The sequence below is a fragment of the Macrobrachium nipponense genome, chromosome 4 (assembly GCF_015104395.2).
Source record: "Macrobrachium nipponense isolate FS-2020 chromosome 4, ASM1510439v2, whole genome shotgun sequence".
In the NCBI taxonomy this organism is placed as follows: Eukaryota; Metazoa; Arthropoda; class Malacostraca; order Decapoda; family Palaemonidae; genus Macrobrachium; species Macrobrachium nipponense.
In genome coordinates, this window is record NC_061100.1 from 2,167,779 (window position 1) to 2,178,182 (window position 10,404).

General features: G+C 35.7%; 1 pseudogene; it reads left to right on the forward strand.

Moving 5' to 3' along the window:
- Positions 1–766: 766 nt before the first annotated feature.
- LOC135210662 (uncharacterized) overlaps positions 767–10,404 on the forward strand; it is a 58,308-nt pseudogene continuing 48,670 nt past the window's right edge.

Here is a 10,404-nt window from a genome sequence, read left to right on the forward strand (position 1 = left end):
ATTGTTAGGAGAGAGTGGAAAGTAAGAAAGATGGAAGAGATAATGAACAGAGGCACAGTAACAGGATTGAAAGGGGTTGCAGCTGGGGGCCGAAGGGACGCTGCATAAACCCTTAAGTAATGCCTACAGTGCACCGCATGAGGTGCACTGACGGCACTATCCCCCTACAGTAGTGTTGGTACTCACGGAGATTTAGAAGTTAATGGGAATGGAGAAAGTTTTGCTAGATGATAATGTGTTAAAACAGATTAGATGGAAAGAATAGGTGATGGATATAAATTTGAGAAGAGGAGTTTCTTGAGGTATATCTGACCATTACTTAGCTGAGGCAAAGGTCAGATAGACACAATTTGAAGAGTAATAGATGAAAATGTAGCTATCAATGTTATTAAGACAAGCGAGTTATAAAAAGTATAGGGAGAAGGGCATATTAGGGAGAAAATGATGAAATGAGGGCTAGGGTTAAAGATGCGAAATGAAGCTATTTAAAGGACAACTTTTTACAATTCGAGAGTATGACCCTAAGGTCATAAAAGATTGTTATCAGGTATATGAGGGCAGGATGAAGGAATTAATGCATTATGTGGGGAGATGAGAAAACAAAAAGGTAAATGGAAAAGGAAATCATCGGAAGTGTAGTCCCAAAACAGAGGATATGATCATTTTCTGTTAAATGAGAGAGAAGAAGGCAAAGCCATAAAAAGAGAGGGAGAAGGTGGACAGGAAATTTATGTAGGGTAAAAAGCTGCTCTGAAAGGCAGCAAATATGGAGAAAAAGGTTAATGAAGAATGGGATCTCAGCGTAAAAGATGCAAATGGAAAGACGCTAGCTGAAGTTAATGGGTTTCTAGGTTGCTGGAGTGAGTCTTTGGAAGATTTGGTGAATGTGCAGTACGAGAAGACAATTGAAGAGCTGCGTGAACAAGAGGGAATAGTGAAAGTGATTATTGATGATATATGAGATGGGTGATTAAAATACTGAAGAATGGAAAGACGCAAGGAGATGATGGGATGGCAAGTAAGATGCTACGGAATGGTAGTGAGAGTTTGAGTGGCTCACCACTGTTTCCACGGCAATTCTAAATGAGGTGGAAAGTTCCACTGGAATGAGGGGAAGAATAATGGTTCCACTGAATAAGAATAAAGGTGACTGACAGTAGCCTTTAACAACTACTCGTCAACAAAGGAAACTGGGTATTAAGGAACGTCCCAAGTCTCCGGTTCGAGATTCGAAAACGGATCCTCTTCCAGTAGTGAGGTAGACGTGCTATCAGTGAGCCTCGAGGTGGCGGGGGTCCGGGTGGGGCCAAGCCGAGAAGGGGGGGAGGACGTTAAATCAGCCTGAAATTCTACCATTCCGTATAACGTCAGGATACCCCAACTTAATGAAGATAAAGGGACACTATAAAATATAAATAATTTTGGAAGAATTACACGATAAGAAGCATGACATAACAAATGGTACAACACAAAACAGACTAAAAAATAAGGGAGCAGCATGAGAGCAATGTCTATTAATACAAAAGAATTTCATTAAGAGATAAACAAAGCGCAATTAAACATAGAAAAATGGTTTACTAATTAAATGGAAATTACCCATTTAGACAGGAGTATTTGAGAACACAGCCGTGTATTAGCATTTATAAGATCATAACCATCTTGCACCGAAAAAAAAGAGCAATGACAAAGCTCACAAAGATCCGTTTGTTCAACTTGCAGTATAATATATTGCGTGCGTGTTATTGGCGAATATCTCTGGGAGAATTGTGGCCGGCTTCTTTTGTTAAAGGTTTGCTCTGGAAAGCAGTGGTGCTTTATCATCTCTTGTGTTCCCATTCCTGCCTATGTTATCACTTGCATACGATATACAAACACAGTATTCCTCACATTCTTAAGTCCATCAAATGAACTTATAAATTTTTTGTGGGCGAATTTCATGCGGTCCAAAATTTGTCAAATGATTTCCGGTTCATGGTGACTATTAAGTATACTCTTGGCAAAAGGCTTCATGTGAATTAAAGACCTGTTGCATATGCAATGCTGTGGGATGAATCACAAACTGATGGGGATAGCTCTGCAATGTTTGAAAAGTAATTCACTGTATTTTGATGTACTGAAGAAATTATTGGGCAAGCAAAGGGTACAGCCATTGCTACTGACAATAATTCTTGTCATTATTTTTTGGATTTTTTTGAAATTTTGTTAGCGTTGGATCTTTCTTCTGGAGCGAAAACTTAATCTAGGTTAGTTTAACTTTTGACGAAACAATTGGGCTGTTATATTTGTTTACTTAACCTTCCCAACTCTCTCTCTCTCTCTCTCTCTCTCTCTCTCGACCTCTCTTCTCTCTCTCTCTCTCTCTCTCTCTCTCTCTCAGTGAGTTTGTCTCCTCTTAATAACCTAAAACTACAAGATGTCTGATAACATTCATCAGCTGATTTATTACAAAAACGTTCAAATCCTTTCCCCAACTAAAACGTTCCCTGACTCTTCCCTTTGAAACTGTTAAAGGAAACTGCCTTAGCATTATTCAAAGTGGAATATTCACCCACCCCTCTCACCCCACCACCACCTCACCTACAAACCCCATCTCATATCTCGTGTTAGAAGTCTTAGCTAACGTTCTGCATTTCAACTTATTTTCAAAAGCAGAATTAAATCACCTGATCTCACTTACATTCCAGTTCAACAGATTTAAATCAGAATAGCAACCAAGTGGACATTACTCTACTTCTGAAGTATATGCGTACTCAATAAAAACGATATGGACGCCAAGCAGATACAATAACAATAACTAAAAAAAAAAATAAGAAATGAGGAAATAAAGTAATAAAGAAAAAAAAAAGTACACAGGCATTTCACTCCCCTCTGAACTTCATTGTTTTCTGGGCCACTCACCATAACTATGTCACCCTGTCAACATAGAGAAGAAAATATTGTATAATTACCCACTTAAAACCTACAGTACGTTCGCTGTAACGCTGGTTGTTCGATAAAGGGAGCTATGCACATTGAGTCTGGTAAAACACCTGGTTAGGTGACCACGAAGAAATACCATTCCCACCATTGTTAAAATTTTTAAGATACAGAATGGTTTTGTTTACCATAAACTTGCAAAAAAAAAAAAAAAAAAAAAAAAAAAAAAAGTATTTTTGATAACTATCTACCTCACGAATGTATTTATATTGGGTGCTTGACAGATCAATTTATAGCGCATCAGTGCTATAGTTTAAAAAGAGGCATTCAGTCCTAATGCATTTGGTGAGAGGTAATTACACCTCTGGCAATTAAACTCCACTTATTTCAAATCTAAGTATGCCTCATTAATGCATTTGTATCGGGAAAGGGGTTGTACTTTAATTGAAGAACTAACTCGAGAGCCTGAAATTACATCTGTTAACTGATTTCAGTTCTTGCGGAAAATGAACACAAATTCTACATCACGTGACTTGCTGAGATTGTAATCTTAAGAGTGAAACAAGTGTCTACCTCTTAATGTTGTTTTTATGATCCAAATGCTTTTATTGGGGTGTTATACCTCAAGTAATGATACTCGACTGATTTTGAATTCAGTACTGACTTCCCTAATTCTAATCAATCAGGGAAATAGGATATTGATTAGTTGTAATAACTCATACTCTGAATCATTCTGGAAACTAAGATACTGAGTCTGAAATCTCATTTTTGCAAGCTAAGCTGTACCAACATATTAGAACCTACATCTTTCTTTATTTTCTTTTGAAAAATATATCAGTGTCTTCTACTCTAAACGTATCTTAATCTTCAGGAATATAAATCTAAATTCTTCCAACACAGGAGCTGCAAAGCATCTAATCTTGAAAGTGAAGTAGGTTTCTCTCTTCTATTGATACTGTATAGGGTAGAACTGTGATACAGTAAACTATGGAATCTGGTATGAACTATTTTGCTCTGTATGTGTGTATTAATGTGGGTCCATTTACTTTGCAGGTCAACTATCCACGAAGTTTGAAGCCGGTCTCCAATCGAGAGGGACGTCAGAAAGTTAACAATGTCAGAATAGCAAAGCTTATTGCGTATTGATCTGTTTCATATACTGATAATGGGATTTAAAGTTGCCCGATCTTCCTGCAAAGGTGAGCTGGACAAACGTTTTCACGCGGCTTCCTGCATCAGGGCAGATTGATATATTAATCCTCACGTCGGATCAATTCTTTTGACTCGTTTTCCAATAAAGGATAAAGTTAAGCACAAAGGCTCCGGAATAGATGTCTTTGTAGTTGAATATACAAGTATTGTAAATACCTTTGCTGTATGAGAGCGTTTGGTTTTTATCATAAAGTGTTTCATTTACATATGATAAAAATTATTAAAAAGTCATAAAGAGAAATAGGCCAGTCGTAAAGAAGGAATTTCATCTTTAATAATGTTTTGTATCTATATAGACAAATCTTGTAATATTCACTCAATATTTGTAGTTTGCTTGCTCTCTCTCTCTCTCCCCTCTCCTCTCTTCTCCCTCTCTCTCTCTCTCTCTCTCTCTCTCTCTCTCTCTCTCTCTCTCTCTCTCTCTCTGACAGTCAGCTATGTGCTCAGTATTGACTGACGTTAAACTAACGAGAACATTTATACAGGAACAAAGTTAATGTAAAGGTTGTACCATTAAAAACTTCCATGAGACCACTGAAAGTTCTTACTGTAACAATCTCTTGACGACCAACATCCGTGAGGTGAGGAAGCAGGAACTTGCTGATCCAGGTCAAAAGGTCAGTAAAGTTACGGTCCAAGTGATGTCAAGTCACACAACTTTTTCCAAATCCTTCATTTAAAGAGGGAATCTACTGAACGGACCAAAAACCACATAACGGTTAATATGAACTTTAGTGTCACTGTCACAAATTCATAATGATTGTCATATTCTTTTTTCATAAACCGCGCATTCTGTCTCTCGTGTTATTCCAATTTTTCTTTAGTGAATGTTTTCACTTTCACATTCACAATTATGTCAAAGGCACAACTCACAATATATTTAGAGAGAATGTTTTTCACGAAAATAAACCCCTTTCCTTTACTCAAAGCCTGAAAAGTTTATGATAAACTTCCTCTTCCGCATTTACTCGCGTAATTCCTCGCTAACTTCATTTTCTCTCTCGCAGAAACTTTTCAAGACGACACAGTTCTTCATAATTAGCTGCTGTAACTCTGGTTATAAACAACTGGGAAATATAGCAAGCTGTTTCGTAAGCACCTTATTTCCACACACACACACACACACACACACACACACACACACACACACACAAAACATCCAACTTCCAATTCTTAATAAATAAAAGTTAAGTTTCTTGAGAAATACGACTCAGTAACTGTTACGATTTGTCTTCGTTCCAGTAATTTAGAAATCGATAACTTTACCACGAATACGGAAGGGAAATTTCGCTGGTAAATGCCTGTCATAGATTCCATTCTGAAGATTCTACTGAGAGCTGATTTCTTATCTGACTTAGAAATAAATAAGTAAAGTTCCTCATAAATTCGTCATCAACATATTTCAAAACATCTATTTTAGCTATGAAAGGCAGTAATAGCACTTTCAAAAGTAAAACGGGCATTTGATAATGTATGTATTTTAATGAATATAGAATTAGTATAAAAAAGCATATTCTTATTAACTGTACATTATATTCAATGAATCGTATATATTGTACTTTTCTATTTTGCTTAAGCACCTTTTCAGATGCACACAATGCCAAGTTGGTTTTATTAGTATAACTACCATTCCATAGCACATTAATTACGAATAACAAACATTTGTAGGATATTTCCAGAGAGAGAGAGAGAGAGAGAGAGAGAGAGAGAGACCTTACCTTACAGACCTTACATCTTGTTCGGGTTGCCCCAGGTCCCTCAGTGTGAGGCACCTCTAATGTCTACCAGAGAGTTGCTAGTACATCTTCCGGTATATTTTGCATCTTCCAATCTTGGATGGTCTGGGATGCAGTTTAGATATTTGTCGAGCTTATTCTTAAACACATCTACGCTCACTCCTGATATATTCCTCAGATGAGCTGGCAACGCATTGAATAGCGCTGCATTATCGATGCTGGTGCGTAGTGGATTAATGTCCTGTGTGCTTTTCCTTATTTTTTCCTGGTATAGTTTTGGGCACTATTAATCTCCCTCTGCTTGCTCTTTCTGATATTTTTAGTTCCATGATATTTTCTGCTATTCCTTCTATCTGTTTCCATGCCTGAATTATCATGTAGCGTTCTCTTCTCCTTTCTAGACTATATAATTTTAAGAATTGTAGTCTTTCCCAGTAGTCTAGGTCCTTAACTTCTTCTATTCTAGCTGTAAAGGACCTTTGTACACTCTCTATTTGTGCAATATCCTTTTGATAGTGTGGGTACCATATCATATTGCAATATTCAAGTGGACTACGAACATATGTTTTATAAAGCATAATCATGTGTTCAGCTTTTCTTGTTTTGAAGTGCCGTAACAACATTCCCATTTTTGCTTTACATTTTGCCAACAGAGTTGCTATTTGATCATTGCATAACATGTTCCTATTCATCATCACACCAAGGTCTTTAACTGCTTCCTTATTTGTGATGGTCTCATTATTAGGTCCCTTATATGCATATAGCTTTCTTTCTCTGTCTCCATAATTTATTGATTCAAATTTATCAGAGTTAAATACCATCCTATTTACCTCTGCCCAATCATATACTTTGTTAAGGTCTCTTTGTAGAGCGTTCCTATCTTCATCACAAGTAATTTCTCTACTTATTCTTGTGTCATCTGCGAAACTACTCACTACCGAATCCTTCACATTATTGTCTATGTCTTCAATCATAATAACAAACAGTATTGCAGCTAACACCGTACCTTGCGGCACACCGGATATTACCTTGACTTCATCCGATTTCTCGTCGTTTGCAATAACTATCTGTTTTCTTTTGTGTAAAAATTCTTTTAACCATCTTCCTACTTTATCCACGATATTGTGTTTTCTAATTTTCTTCGCTAATATATTATGGTCTACTTTATCAAAAGCTTTTGCAAAGTCTAAATAAAACCACATCTGTTTCATTTCCGCTTTTCATATTTTTGAATATGTTCTCACGGTGGACTAACAGTTGGGTTTGTGTACTTTTTCCGGGTACGAAACCATGTTGTCCTTTATTAAACAAATTATTTTTTATTAAATGTTTCATAATATTTTTCTTCATTACCCTTTCATACACTTTCATAATATGTGATGTTAGACTCACTCAGGCCTATAATTACTTGCCTCTAGTCGTGATCCACTTTTGAAAGTAGGGGTAATATATGCTAATTTGTGCTCATCATAAATCTTGCCTGTATCTACACTTTGTCTTAATAATATTGCAAGTGGCTTTGCGATAGAATGAACTACTTTCTTTAACAAAATAGCAGGAATTCCATCAGGCCCTGCAGCAGCTCCATTTTTAATTTCATTAATAGCCTGCACAATATCAGCTTCATTAATATCTATGTCAGCTAAATATTCACTATTTTCATCCCTTACTTCTATATCATTATCTTCATTATCTATTCTAGGGGTGAATTCTCCCTTATATCGTTCTGCCAGTATGTTGCAAATTTCCTTTTTTCATTCGTTAATCTCCCTTCAATTCTCAGAGGGCCTATTCTATTCTTCTTTTATTCATCTTCTTCGCATATGAGTATAATAGCTTGGGGTTTTGCTTGATATTTAATAGGGTTTTTTCTTCCAAGTCCCGTTTTTCATTTTCTTTTGATTGTATAATCTTTTGTTCTGCATTTTCTATCTTACTTTTTAGTTGTATAACTTTCCATGCATTTTTTTCTTTTGCAAGACCTTTTTTCCACTTTCTGATTTTCTGGAACAAGATCCTTCTGTCTCTTGGTAATGCATGAATGATGTTTACTTTTCTTCTTCGGTATATATTTTTTCCACTATTTTCTCCAAATTTTATATAATATCTCCGTATTTACCCTTATGTCATCACTTACGAAAATGTTATCCCAATCTTTGTTTAATTCTTCATTAATTTCTGACCATATATTTTTACTGTAGAAGTGTATTTTCCATATCCTTCCCACTTTTTCATTTCTTGCTTATCTCTATTTTCACTTGCTTTGGAATGAACTGTTAATTCTATGACATTATGGTCTGAAATATTCGCATTATAAACTATTATTTCTTTAACATAATTCATCTCGTTCACAAATACTAGGTCTAAAGTATTTTCCTTTCTTGTTGGCAGGTGATTTATTTGTTGAATGTTGTATTCTAGTAGCATATCTAATAGCTTTTCAAATTGCCTCTTATCTTCTGCACTACTATTACTCTCTTTTTTATATGTATAAGTACAACCACAATCTCCTATTCGTTCTTTCCATTCTACGAAAGGAAAGTTGAAGTCACCAGATAGGAGAATAGTCCAGTCCTTGTGATTTCTACATATATCATCCAATTTTTCAATTATTAAGTCAAACTCTTTAGTATTAGGAGGTCTATATATTACTATGTTCATCAATTTTTCAGATTCAAATTCTACCGCTATTAGTTCACATTCTGAGTTACTATATTTCTCATATATTTTTTTTTCCTTGTTTTTTGTCTTTCCCATATATTGCGGTTCCCCCTTGATTCCTATTTTTTCTATCTGATCTATAAGTTTGGAACCCTTTTATTTGATCATCATTCCCAGTCTCTTGGGAATACCAGGTTTCACTTATATTCATTATATCTATTTTCTTTTCAGTTGGGTTAGTTCTTCTAAGTACTCTATTTTTCTTTTTGAGTTACTCGTAACTAAAACCCTGCGCATTCATCACTATGATGGTTTGCGTGTTTTCTCCTTCATTTAATACTGGTAGTAATAAGGATTTTCCCATGTCTCTTTCCTGTTCTGGTATGTTGTTCTTTTTTTCATTTCCAGAAATTCTGACATTAAAAAATCCAACTTTTCCATAATATTTGATCTTCCTTCATCATAATTATTCATTTTGTGTCTGAATCTGCAATTTTCTCCGTTTCTGCAATATCCTCTTGCATAATAAATACAGTTATTATCTCTTGAGTAGAATTTCGGAGCTGATGCTTTGAAATTTTTTGCTGACACCTTCTGCATATGTCATTGGTGGTTTGCTTTTCTCTTTTACCTGATATTCTTGATTTCTCTCTTTATTTGTTTCTTTCTTATTTGGATTTTATTACTTGGTTGGTTATTTATTTGATTATGATTCATGGCTACAGGGTGCATATATTTGCATTTTTTGTCGAACTTACATCCTTTTCCTTCTTTTAGGTTTTTACATATTTTTGGATGCAGATCTCTGCAATCATCCCCATATCCATCTAAGTATGCACATTTACCATATATTTCATAGTTTTGACATATCTTAGGATGTTTGTAGTAACATCTTTCTCCAAATCTGCAATTCCCTCTTTTCAAAAGGTTGCAGATTTGTCTTTCTTGTCTATCTTTCTCACTCTTTCCCGTCATTGTATAGATCTGGGTAGAGCCTCTTCGGGATTTGCTTTTCTGTTGTCATATCGTAATTATTTCTTCGTAGTATGCGAGAGAGAGAGAGAGAGCTCATATGTAACTTCAGAGTTAATTACCATTTCCTATGCCTACATTCGCTATGTTTTGATTATCAGAAAACGACCCATTCTTGGCGTTTAAACAGATCATTTGAATGATGCTCTTAAAACGACTAAGACACACATCAACTGGATTCAATATTTTCTTATTGCGATTAAAATAACTTCGGATACATCTAATCCTTCAAATTTAGATACATTATTATATTTTTTATGGTAATAGCTGATTTTAGCTTAATGTTTTCCATAATAGTTATTATAACTCGCCCTTCTTGCACCACCTTCTCTCATCACTATAAGAAAATGTATTATATCCTAAGGAAACCTCTCGACGACCTCGTTATTGCGTAACGTCAACACCGCCCCCCCTAACCCCCGTTGTTCATCATGAGAGGAAGACTGTCTCTTCAGGAGGTCCTCGTCTACCGCTAAGTGTCTACTCTTCCACGCCTCTCTTCATTTTCTCGAGAGAAAAAAAAAAACTTCCTCCTAGAGAGAACAAACAAGTTTCGAGAGCAATGAATAATCCATATGGAGTCTTTTCGATGTCTGCTCTTCTCCATACATTTCGTTCTTCCGTAACTATTAAAGAAGCGCACAAAATCAGAAGTTCATTTTGAAATGTTTTCATAACAGTTTTATCTTACTTGAAAAAGAGCTACCAAAAAGCTGTGTTCCCCGTCTGAAAAGATAGAAGGCAACTCGAAGTAAATACAGTAACTTTCATTGAAGCACTGGTTCCTCTTAGCTTCAAGATTATCTTGCAATCCCTATTTCTTATGCTCTCGATCATTACGTCTTCC